We start from the raw sequence: 12908 nt of genomic DNA, 5'->3' as shown, positions 1-12908 counted from the left end.
CAGAGTCTGGACTAACTCAAAGTGTAGGTGGGCGTGGAAACAGTTTTCAATAATAAAAGAAACTGTTCGCAAATTTAAGAATTCCAATGACCTAGCAGTTCCTCAACCACACATTTTTTTGTGTACTTTTAAGCAAAACAGAGTATTTAGAAAACAAGTATGTAATAGACACATTTGTTTTAAAGATTTTATTTATTTATTCATGATAGACATAGAGAGAGAGAGGCAGAGACACAGGCAGAGGGAGAAGCAGGCTCCATGCTGGGAGCCTGACGTGGGACTCGATCCCAGGACTCCAGGATCGTGCTCTGGGCCAAAGGCAGGTGCTAAACCGCTGAGCCACCCAGGGATCCCAGACACATTTTTTTTTTTTTTAAGGTGTTAATATACTGATTCATTGAATAAGATGTGATCCTGTCCTATGTGTCTGGTACTGCTCTAGGTATTTAGGAACAGTGACAGACGAGATGGAGTTGACTCCTGTACTCATGGACTTAAGTACTAATGGGTCTCCTCCAAGCCCACAACTCTGTGGCTCATTCAGCTTATCCACATACAGCCCCTGCTTTTCTGTCCTGCAATGTCCTGGAAATGCAACAGTGTCTGGTGATGCTTCAACCATGCAGAGGAAGAAGAAATAGATGGTTGTATTTCCAGAAGGAAGAATAAGTATTAGATCTCTCAATTGTTAGAAACAAAAAATGATTTACCCTCATCGATGAGGTGTCTTTCTTTCTGTGACAGGGAGAGCAGACTGAGCAGAAGGGATAATGAGTGATGATCTGGGCACTGGCTGGAGCTGCTCCAGTCATCGATTGGAAGACTAGCAAATGAGGAGGAGCAGTACAGTCTGCTGGGGCTTGGAAAAATGTCCTCAGCATGAGCTGCACAAGATAAAGACTTGTGCATGTTCTTGTGGTAGAAAGGGAACAATTTAACAGTGAACCATCAGCCAGTTATTATGCTGGTCCATAGAATGGATTTTGACTTTGAAAGAACTGTGTTGATCAACATTAGTTTTCTAATCTGTAAAGTGATGATTACAGTACTTAGTTCATTATGTTGGTGGGAGACTTAAGTGAAATGTATACATACAGGGGTCAGTGCCTGGGACATTGTAGAAATGTCAGTAAAATATGCAGAGCTGAATGAAGTGAAAGCAGTGTTATGCTATTGTGGAAAATAATTTGTGCAAGATCTCATAGGCATTAAAAGGCATTGTATCTAAGATTTAACTAGATTTCTACAACTCCTTTCTGCATTCCTTACTGGTAAGAATCCTGTTGCATAAGCAACAATTGATAGACAGCTACAATGAAGACCACCATCTTGTCTGCTTTTGTAAAAGACAGAATTCACAGGCCACTGCTCAGGCTAAGATACCAATTACTGAATTGTCTCACAGTATTGAAAACATGCTTTATGATCTGTGATCAAATCTGGCTTACTCTTAAAACAAGTTGAAAAGAGAACAAGAAAGGAAAGGAATTAGAAAAATACAAAAAGATTACTTTTCTAAAGGGTAAGGAGTGGGCTAAGGGAGCCCTTGGAAGGACGGAGACTTCTCTCCCATGCTTATCTACCAGGATATTCCAGTGACTAAAGGGTTAGGGAGGGAAGGCGAAGCTGAGTAATTAAGGAGCTCAACTGTGTCTGGATAAGACAAAAGGAAAAATAAGCTCACCACCCAGGTCAGGGCGGGAAGGTCCAGGGAAACAGGTGAGGCAGGTTTGTCCACATCCCCTGTGAGGAGGCCCAGCAGAACGAGTTTTTCCACAGCTAATCAGTAATGTGTTATCAAACTAGGTGAGGGTGATTCAGGCAGGAGGAGTTTGGAAGCAGTTAAACATAGAGGTAAGGAATGGGTATTTAGTCACACAGGTTTGGGTTTATGTCCTGGTGGTGCCATGTTCAGCTGGGGGCCCCTGGCCAAGTTTGTGAGATTTCCACATGTTATCTTCCTCTTCCCTAAAATAGAGAGGATAATACTGGAACTTACTTCAGAAAGTTGTGATTATATGAACTAATTAAGTAAACTCACACATAGAAAGTACTTAATAAAAGGAAGTTGTTAATTATTAATTACTGCCATTATTTGAGAGATTTTTAAGACGCAGGCAAACTTAGGGCAGGCAAAGGAAGGATGGCTACTTTTCAGGAGTCATGGTGCTCTTACATTGTGGCTGGGATCCTGGCAGAGGCAGGTCTTCACTCATAGGGAGAAGGAGTTTGTAAAATAACTCCAACATCTAACTGGGTACCACAGCCAAAAGAGCACAAATGCTGGCATTGGTCTTTGCCAAGCCCAGGATAGATATCTGGAAAATGTATCCTGGTTACTTATTCCAACAATGGTACTTACTCAAGAGAAGTTACAAATTTAAACCAGCAGAGAATGGTGTTCTCTTAGAGCTAAAAGAAGCCCCCTAACTGGATAGGTCAGCACTCTGTCTTGGCAAATAGTAGTGCCATTGATTGCTTTTAATGAGCAAACTTATTACCTCAAGTCCAGTGTGGCTGCCTGCCCATAGAGAGAATCCTGAATAGAAGAAAAATTTCTGGCTGGTTTGATGATATTCTGGAGATACAACTTAGTCATTTTTTTTTTTTTTTCAACTTAGTCATTTTTAAGAAAACACTTTATTCACCAGCCTAAAGAGACCGATACTTACCTTTGAGTACATGCATGGGAAGAAAGTAGGTTTGGTCTTGGAGTATAAACTCCCATCAAACTGCAGGTTCCCAGAAATATTGGTATTTCCTTGGGAGTTTATTGAGGAAATAGAACATAGAAGAGGAAAGGCTCTGGATGAACACAGAAGCTCAAATGCTGGTTCTAGTCGTGTGACCTGACTCTTCATTGGTATCTACATTTATAGGATGGGGGTGAGAGGGCCTCACTTATAGAAAGGCTGAGGGAAAATAACAGTGGCAGCAAATATTTGAGAGTCCATTACATACCAAGAACTGTTCCAGCACTTCTATGTATCCACTTCTATAATGTTCACAACACTAGAGGAAAAGCTCAGTGATATCTTCAATCATAGACTAGGAACTTAAAACATAAAGTGGTTGAGAAACTTGTCCAAAGTCACAAGACTAGCAAATGAAGAGCCAGGCACTGTAAACCACAAGGCCACATCTTTTACCACTGTGATGAATGGCCACATGAAATAATGAGGAAAATGCTTCTTTCAGTGTTGAAGAGGTAGGTAGTCAATGTCGACTATCAGTCCCTAGCATAGCATATAGTATCTGCACATTCTCCTAAAGATTTTAAGAATTTATAAGAAAGTTTGGGTCCAGTCTTATCCAACGTATTCTTGGAGTTGGAGCTAATGATCTTCATATTCCTTCTGGGCAGGATGCACCATTTTGCTTTCTTTATAAAAATATTTGTCATTTTCTTCAAAGGCCACCAGAGAAAGGGAGTCGTCCTTACAGAATATTTTTTTTCTAAATTTTGGTAAACAAGAAAAATGAAGTAAAACTGCACAATTTTAGTGAATCCTCATAAGCATCATCTCATTAGATGACAGACTGTAAGGCGGCAGGCCCAGTAATATCAAATTGTGTATAAAGAAAGATCCCTGGGTAGTGTATTGAAGTAGAAGGCAATAAGCCTGGGAGGTAAGAGCACATGCTCTCAAGTCAACAAGCATGCATTCAAATTTGGGTTCCATCACTCACTACCTGATGACCTCATATCCTTCCATGTCTTGGAACATGTTTCCAAACACAAAGATCATCAGGATAAATATCACATGAAATTATTCAAGGAATCCTCTTAGCACTTAGTAAGTCTTCAACAAAAGTTCACTGCTCACATTGCTATTATCCCCAGCAAGGCTCCAGAAGTTGGACAAGGGTTACTAAGAAACAGGGCCAGGATTCAAGCCCAGTTCTCCAAATAATATAGTTCTCTTTCCATGATACAACTTTGCTTAGGGCCCCTTCTCCCCCAGAAAATCATTAGGACTCTGGCATGGCTTCTAATAAAAAAAGTAGGCATTTAAAAAAATCTTCAAACCAAGAAGAGAATAGAACAAGATAAGGAGTACCTTAAAAAAATTATAGAACAACCTGAGGATCAGATATAAAATCAGATGTCTTTTAAATAGGGCTAGGGCTGATGCCAGGAAGGCTTAACATACATTACAATGAAGAACACATAAGTGTAAGAAGGGACCCATAAAAACCACCAGCATGTGAAATACTGCCAAATGCTGTGTGCTTGCCAAGAAGGCAGCTTCACTAGGCTGGATTCTAATGTTCCTCACTGCAAAGCAAATAAGCTGGGTGTTAATTAAAGTGTATAAGTTGATTCTTGAGGTAGTTGCCTGGGAAAAGGAATTCTACAGAAGAGTCTCTTCCTCTCATAGAGTTCTTTTGAAATTGTGGATTTTCTGCAAGGGAAATTATCCAAAACAAACACACCTGTGTATTCTCTGCTTCGCATTGCTTGCAGGGCTAGGTAGCTTGTGAGCAAGAGATTTATTGTGCTAGTTTCTTTATTGTGCCAATGAACTGGCATCATATCTGCACTTCAGAACCACCTCACAGGCTATGACAGAGGGCAGCTGTTCTCTGTCCATTTCACAGAGGAGAAACATGACAAATGGAGGCGCTAAGGGACTTGCCCACAGTTGCAGAGTGGTAGAGCCCATAGAAACACTTTGATCCCCTAGTTCCAAATATAAGCCTCTTCCCACACTATAAATGATACCCCAAATAGCAAAAGATAGGTGAGCGAAGCCTGATAAGAATTTAAATGAGTGACCTGATGAAGCAAGGCTGGAAGGATACACTCTTAGCTTTCTGAAATCTTATTGGCATGGTGAGTGTGCAGTCATGGCTCTCATCAATACCACATTTGGTTCAGAAGAGCATGCTGAGCTAAATCAGAGGCAGTGATGTTTATTGACACTGGTTAGCGAACCAGCCTTATCATACCTTGCTATTTCTCAGGAAACTAAGTCCTCTTAATGCCATTTAGCTTTTTTCCCTATGTTACCCCAGGAATGAAATAAAGTGTCCCTTGAGCACTTGAAAATTCAGGTGCTTTTTATTTCAGTTTTAGACCAATGGTTTTTGCCTTGTCAAGGGAGTTTGAGGGGAGGTATTGAATGAGAAGGAGGCATCCTGGTGGTCAAGGTATCTCCTGATCCTTTCTATTATTCATTTGCCCTGTTAACCCAGCTCTGGCCATTACTGGGAAATCTGCTAAGCCTTGGGGATCCAGGAGTGTCCAGCAGGCAGAAGACCTGGAGGCTCCCCTCCCTCATGGAACTTGTGTTCTACCGGGGAGATGTACAATAAACAAAAGGACAGAATTTCAGATGGTCATCAGCATTGCAAAAATAATTAACTTGAAAGGAGCATAACTAGGGGTGATAGTGGCAATATTGGGCCCATTTTAACTTGAGCTGAATGAGCATTTTAGGATGCCCTCTGAAACAGACAACATTTGAGCTGAGCTGAAACCTGACTGAAGAAAGACAAATATAGGAAACATCCAGAGCAAAGTGTTCCAAATGGAAGGAAGACTAGGCACACAGGTCCCAAGGAGGAAAAGAATATAGGCAGCCAGTGTTGTTGGCTCACATGAATTGAGGGATTTATATTAGGTAAGATTGGGGCATGGGCAAGAGGTGAGGTCATAAGAGGTCTGGTAAACCATTCTGGGGACACTGGGTTTAATTCTAAGTGGTCATAGTACACCAGCCCACGGTCTGTCCCCTGAGTGCATTCTTTTTCCCCTTCCACCATGGGCTCTGGTGTTTTAAAGACCAACTCCACTGCTCAGCTGCACAGTCTCTAAATTCTTAATGGCACGGATCATGTAGATTACATATTGCTGACAGGGGACTCCAAATAGTCTCCAATTCACAAGAAGGGGACATTGAAGCCTGAGAAGTAGAGACAAGGTGTAAATTATTTCTTGAATATGGCAACAGGAGATGGAGGCTGTCAGCTTTGTTCTGACTGGAGAAAGCTTCCTTATAAAGCCTCTTTATAGGTGGTTGTCCCTTAACAGCCCTGTACATTTTGAATCTGGAGGATCCTAGACTAATTATGACCTCATTGATTTAAGTCCAGAGCATGGACTGGACCTGCAAACGTTGGTTAGGGTCAGTTAACCTGAGCTTCAGCATCCTCATCAGTAATTGTAGATAATACCAACACCTGACTCAGGGACTTGCAATGAGATAAAAAGTAGTTCACCCTCATGCTTTACAAACCATAAGCTTGAAATAAGTTCTCACTGTTACAGTTTTTAGTCTCCATCATCAAAAAACAAAATTTGTCCCACTCTCTCTCTTCCTCACACATGCGCACTTACTTCAAAATCCTGCATAATGATTTTGTAATCTTTTGGAAGAGGTGCTGGAATAGTATAGGTAATGACTAATGCCTGTACATTATGACTCGTCATACAAGTAATTCATTCCTCACTATAGGAAACATTGACAGAGGTTGCCTTCTCATCAGCATGTAGAAAAAGCCAAGTCCACCTAGATGAATTACTACCTGCAGCTGCCCTCATAACCCAGTCAACTAAACGCACAGGGCTTTCCAGCACGGGGCAAAGAGCTCCCCAGACAGAGTCCCTGGGAGCCTGACGCTGCTGGTGGCTAACAGGGGACATAGCTCCAGCCCCCAGGACCCAGGGTACTGGGGATGAGGCCAAGGACAAGCTCAAAGGCTCCCTTTGAAGTAACACCCTGCTCCAGGCCAGCAAGTGGTAGAGAGAGCTAAGGAAAAAGACCAACCTCCAGTCTTAGTATTAAGTAGGATGCTTACCTCCTCTCTCCTTGGTACAAGCTCCACAGCTATGACAGGGGGAGTCAGGACTCCTTCTGGTGGGACACGAAGGAGAGAGCCTGGGCTGCTACCACCTCCAGTTATCCCTTCAAAGAGGAGTGAGTGACAGTAAAAACTTTCTTCCCATCTCTGGCTGGAACAGGCAGCTTCAACCGCTTTTAGAAGCCCAACCCAACACAATTCCTCCAAAACATTTCCTCCTCTCCTGCTGCAGAAACTTGCTTAGCCCCACCCTCTCCAAGGCTTCTAGGCTCTTCTTCCAAGTCCTGCATCTCCACCCTCCTCCTCCTCTTCCTTCAAGGCTCCCTAGCAGGGCTGGCCTAACCAGCTCAGGTACCCAGAGCTAACCCCAGAGAGGCTGCCTATGCTGTTAGCTGGTTGGTGGTTGATTTGGTCTCCATCAGCTTGGTGCTGGCCCCTCCAATTTATTTTTAGAGGGAGCCCCTGAATTAGAGCCAGAACTTGGGCACCTGGCTCAGATATGGGAGACCAGAGAGTATCCATTTTCTGGTGATTGATTTAGAAACTTGTAGAAATTCGAAGACCAAGTGTCAGAATATGGGTGTTTTGTCTAGCTGCTTCACAGGGTAACTTCATTCCAGGCCAAGCAGCTATATCTCTATGCCAGAGACTTAGCTATATTGCACCCCTATTTCAGGGGCCCCAGCTTGTCTCATGACAGATGTAACAGCCACCTTTCTTTCTCAGTAAAAAAGGTGAGGGGGAGAAACTTGAGAGACACTTTGAAATCTGAGCACCAGGCTGAAAAGAGAGATTGCATTTCTTCATCTGTGTTGGGGAGATCAGCAAAAAAAGCACAATGATACACTCCAGCTCTATTATTAACAAGCACTTAGTCATGCCAATTAATGACTGTTCCTCTAAATCCACAGGTGGTCTTAAAATAAAGCGTTAAATTATCTTTGAAAAAACCAATCATTGCTCAGGTTCCAAATCTAAGCAGTGGGGATTTTATATCCTTGCCCTGGTAAGTTAGTATTCCCTCTCTCCAGATCAGAGATGTATAGATCTTCAGATTCATAGGAATGATCTGGGGTTTTAAAAATGCAGATTTCTGCATGAAACTCTCAGATTCCCAGAGATTTAAAATACAGATTCTAAAACTTTTCCCCTCAGGATTCCGATGTGAGTGGTCTGGCTCCTGTGCTTCAAGGAATTCTGTCCTAGAAGAGGTCTGCTCTCTTCCCAGCCTGACATTTCTTGATGTCTTTTAAACTCCACAAGGACCAGTTGTTTCCATTGTTTTCAATTCATGCTTCTACCCCTACCCTCAGGAATTTCCCAGCTGGCTCTAGTGTGTTCCTCCTCCCTTTAACTTACAAATGAGCTTTGTCAGATGAGAGAGTGTTAAGACTCACAGATATTCCAACTGTAAGAGACCTTAGAAGTGATGTCATTGAAACTTTTCTTATCCCACCAGAAAAGATGTTAAGTCCTAGCTCTGCCCTTTCTCCCTTCTGACATCCAGACCTAAATTATTGCCACTACTACACTACCTTTCCCAAAGCTGCCTCCTCTCATGCCAACCCTTCCCGGGCTCACTCCCCATGGTACTACTCCTGGAGAAGAAGCCAGGTTCATGGGCCCTGCAATCAATTCCTCTCCCTCCTCCATGGCTGAGGCAATATGTTCAGGTTTTTTATTTTTTCAGTCAGATTTAGTGTTAGAACGAGATTCTCACCTCCCACTTGCCCCCGCAAAAGGAGTTATTGTACAGGCAATATCTTATATGACTGTCCATCCCAATCATTTACATCACAAGGCAAGAATGACAGGACCCATCTGATTTAAAACACATTTACTTAGCACCTAATATGTGCAGGGGATTGTGCAGGCACAGCAAGGGGTATGAAGAGGACCAAAATGTGTTAGTGATGATGTCATCACTGTTATGGGCATCACTTTACCAGTGAATCGGGAGGGAGCACTGGGTAGACACCAAATGATGAGAGTGATGTGGAAAAACATGTGTGCTTTATTTACTTGAGAGGAAATGATCTCCTGGAGCTGCCCTCCCCATGCTAGTGGTAGCTAAGATGATCCCATGTGATACAATAGAGAAACTAAAATTAAATATTTTCTCACCTGGCCAATGCAGTTCCACAAGTCTTTCCCAGTACTCATAACCTTTAGACAAAATGAATGGCTGCATAATCTAGTGGTTACAAACACATACTTAGGCACAGAGTGCTTATATTTAAACCCTTCTCCACCAGCTCCCAGCTGTGTGGTTGGGCAAAGGGCCAAATGTCCCTGGGGGTAATTAGGAGCAGATAGTAGTACTTTCATCACAAAACAGTTACGAGGATAATATCAACTAATATACATATATATATAAAGTGCTTTTAAAGTGAAAGTGCTTAAATATTATATAAATATTATATAAAATATAAATATTAAAATATTTATATTATATTATATATATATTTATATATATATATATATTTTATTGAGGATATACTGCGTGCCAAACAGTGTGCTAGGTCCTGGGGGTACAATGGGTGAACAAATAAATAGCCACTGTCCCTGCTCTGAAGGAGTTCATAGTACTGGCATACTAGATATTGATTGAACAATCACACAAAAGTTGTGATATTATGATTATCATAAGTATTAAGAAGGAAAGCTCATGAAAAGGATTTGATCTGATCAGGGCCTAGGGTAGAACTGAGATGTGAAGGAAGAAGTGGAATTAACTATGTAGAGTAGAGGTGGTGTGTCAAAATATTCTAGATAAAGAAATGGCCATGTGCCATGTGTATTAGTCTGTCTTGCTGCAGTATTAACTGACCTCCACATCTCAGTGGCTTATACTGTAAAGTTTTATTACTTGTCTATTACTCACAGGTAGGCTGTAGGTTAATGGTAGCTCTGCTTGGGCCATGACTCTGCCTCTCATTCAAGGACTCAAACTGAAGTAACAACACCAATGTGGGACATGCTATTCTTGTAGTAGAACAAAAGGTCAGGAGCACTGTTGGAAACCTTGAACATAACTCTGAAGGCTTCTACTTGGATGTAGCCTTGTCATGTTTGCTTACATTTCTTTTGATGACAGTGAGCTTTCAACATTCTCAAAATCCACAAGAAGGGGCCATTGAGGCCTGAAAAGTAGAGATCAAAGCCAAACTCAGGGCAGCCCCGGTGGCTTAGTGGTTTAGTGCTGCCTTCAGCCCAGGGTGTGATCCTGGAGACCTGGGATGGAGTCCTGCATCAGGCTCCCTGTATTGAGCCTGCTTCTCCCTCTGCCTGTGTCTCTGCCTCTCTCTCTCTCTCTCTCTCTCTGTCTCTGTCTCTAATAGATAAATAAAATCTTTAAAAGAAAAAAAGCCAAACTTAAAGCAAATGGGACAGGGAAGTAGAATCCTCAACACTGGAGACATAGTACTTACTGTACATGGCAGGGAGCAGGAGCATAATACTCTTATAGGGAGGGGATGGGAATATATAACTATAAAAATAATCTAATCTACTATGCTAAGGCTCTGTGATAGAAAGCAAATGGCAAAAACCTGGAGACCTGTGTGGTTAAGGCTGAGAGAGTTAGTGGGAATGTAATAAGGGGAGACTGGAGTAGTAGGTAGAGCCAAGCCATGTAAGGGAATCTGACCTTTACACTATGAGCAATGAGAAAAAACTGACCTTTACTCATTCAATCTTTTTTCCTTAGTTGTTAAAAGAACACTTTTCATGTTTTTCTGGTTTCTAAAGCATACATATTTATTATAAAAAAATGTGGAAATGACTAATAAATAAAAAGAAAAAAATACAAATCACCCTTAACTTTACAACTCAGAGAGAACCATCATTCATTGATATTTTGGTGAATATGATTTTAGATTTTTAGACGGTTTTTAGTGTATAGGAAGTACTTTTAAAATGAAAATTGGATCATATTCTTCATCAGTTGCTATGAATATTTTGCAAGTTATTAAATATTCTTTCCATCACAATCATCATTGTATGGATGCATCATAATTTAACTATGCCCACCTGTTAGATGTACATATTTTTGTGATTTTTCCATTTTACAAAAATTCAACGTAGGTTTCATTTAATAGACATAGCATTTTTATCTTAAAATGTATGATAAATTTTGAAGGCCATTGATATACATTGCTAGTTGTCCCTCAAGAAAAGTTGTAGCCAATCACATTTACAACCCTAGAGAAGGATTTGCTGACTCTGTTGATAATTATCTTATATTGCCAATTTAATTAGTGGAAGATGTTGTCTTATTTTTATTTTGCATTTATTTGATAAGTAAGAACAGACTTTATTTTATATAATTCCCAGTGCTTTCATCAGGGAAAGATTTATTTGATTAACCATGGGTCTTTCAGATCTTCTACTTGGAATGTACTCATTTCCTCTTCAGATAATTGTAACTACTTTATCCCCTTCAACTCGTTATGAGATTTTCTTCTGCTTCCTACCAAACACATTCTCTGATTATCCCTGCCCCTGATTATCTCCTTGCTGTGGGAGCCAGTAGAGGATATGGGCAGTTGGTTCTATGTATATGCTGGGATGATATGGTTTGCATGTACTCTGTCTCCCCAGATGGTGAGGGTGCCCTCTTGTGATTGTGCAGTGTCTCACTCTGCTCTGCATGTGTTATGATGCACAAATATTTATGAGTAATCACATGATGGCACATGGGTGGGTAATTTTTGACTTGATGAATGGCTCAGTTGTGGAGACTTGCACTAGCTATATTACTAAATGATTGTGGACCAAAGTAATTTCGAATGTCACTCAGAATCTCCTTTTAGATTGTAATCAAACACCAATTTTTTCAACTTTCATAATATAGATTAGCAACATAGGATGTTCAGATTTGACAGAAGCCCAATTACTTTATCTGACTCTGAAATTTCTTTACCAACCCTAGCCAAAGAATTTCTGTCCATTTGATATGTGGTATGTTATTTTTATTGATTTTATTAAGTATTTGAGGCTTTTTTTTTTCATTCTCCTGTTACAGGTGCTAATGTCTTGTCAAGCTAGTTTGATAATGTACATTGTGTTTTCATGCTCCTTTTTCATGTTACCAGGAGGGGACAAATGAAAAGACCATTAACAGAGCATTCCACAGTATCACTGGGGAATGTGGGGAAAATGGCAACCCGTAGTGACATGGTCTTGCTTCCTGTGGCTGTAGAGTAGGTGCTTGAGAGTCTCAGGCCTCAGGTGAATTGTCTTTATGATGATTTCTCTCTCCATTGCATCATTCTTGAATTGGCTCGTTTTATCTGACCTGTTGGTCACTTGCACCCTTATCTTGAAGGTGCAGGAATCAGAGCCTGTCAAGCATTTGTCCCAGGTGGTGCTTGAATCTAGTATACACTTGAACATACATCATCACTGCTCTTTCCCATTTTACAAATATTATTTATGCCCATATCCTTCCAGAAATAGTGAGATTTTGGTTTATAATTATTGTTTTCCAAATAAAGCCAAGGCACAACTGAACAGTGTTCTCTCCATGAATTACTTAATTAAAATAGCTTCCTAAAGGCTGTCAAAATACTGGAGGAAGAGAGAGAAGCACAGAGATTTAATTTTGAGTAACTTCTTTATTAAAATGGAGGGAAATGTGGTCTGGCCTACTTCAATTTGAGAGCCTGCATTAAAAATCTATCAGCAAAGAATGATGTCCTTTAATAAAGCAGTGTTTCCAGAGTGTAGGGTGAAGACCACCTACATTTGGATGATTTGGAGAACTTATAAAACATTCATGTTCTTGGCTTCACCTCAGACCTATTGAACTCTCTGAGAATGGAACTTGGGACCTGCATTTTAACACTTGCCACCCCAGGTAATTTCTATGTACACCAAAGTTTGAGAACCAATACAAGGCTTAATGATATTCTGGGGTGGGGGGAAATCTGAATGTGATGTCTTCTGAAAACTCCATGTGTCAGAATATTGTTTAATGTCTGCCTCCTCCATTAAATTGTGAGGTCTGTGAAGACAAGGATCAGTGAGCTCAGTACCATATTCCCAGGACCCAGCACAGTGCCTGGATTACCCCATACCTACTGGATCAGAAACTCAGA

At 40.9% G+C, this 12908-nt stretch overlaps 1 protein-coding gene across 11 annotated transcripts in view; it reads right to left on the bottom strand.

Moving 5' to 3' along the window:
• ATP10B (ATPase phospholipid transporting 10B (putative)) overlaps positions 1 to 7059 on the bottom strand; it is a 331154-nt gene extending 324095 nt beyond the window's left edge. For 5 of the 11 annotated variants that reach the window (XM_072824270.1, XM_072824272.1, XM_072824273.1 and 2 more), the window contains exon 1: positions 6805 to 7055. The gene's annotated coding sequence lies outside the window, so the exon portion shown is untranslated. Of the gene's footprint in view, positions 1 to 6804 lie in introns of all 11 variants that reach the window. The other 6 variants (XR_012029896.1, XR_012029895.1, XM_072824282.1 and 3 more) reach the window with 4 other exon arrangements.
• Between the last annotated feature and the right edge of the window lie 5849 nt (positions 7060 to 12908).

Source organism: Canis lupus, chromosome 4, assembly GCF_048164855.1.
Source record: "Canis lupus baileyi chromosome 4, mCanLup2.hap1, whole genome shotgun sequence".
Taxonomy (NCBI): Eukaryota; Metazoa; Chordata; class Mammalia; order Carnivora; family Canidae; genus Canis; species Canis lupus.
The sequence above is the reverse complement of the archived record's forward strand: the minus strand, read 5'-3'. Positions and strand labels throughout refer to the sequence as shown.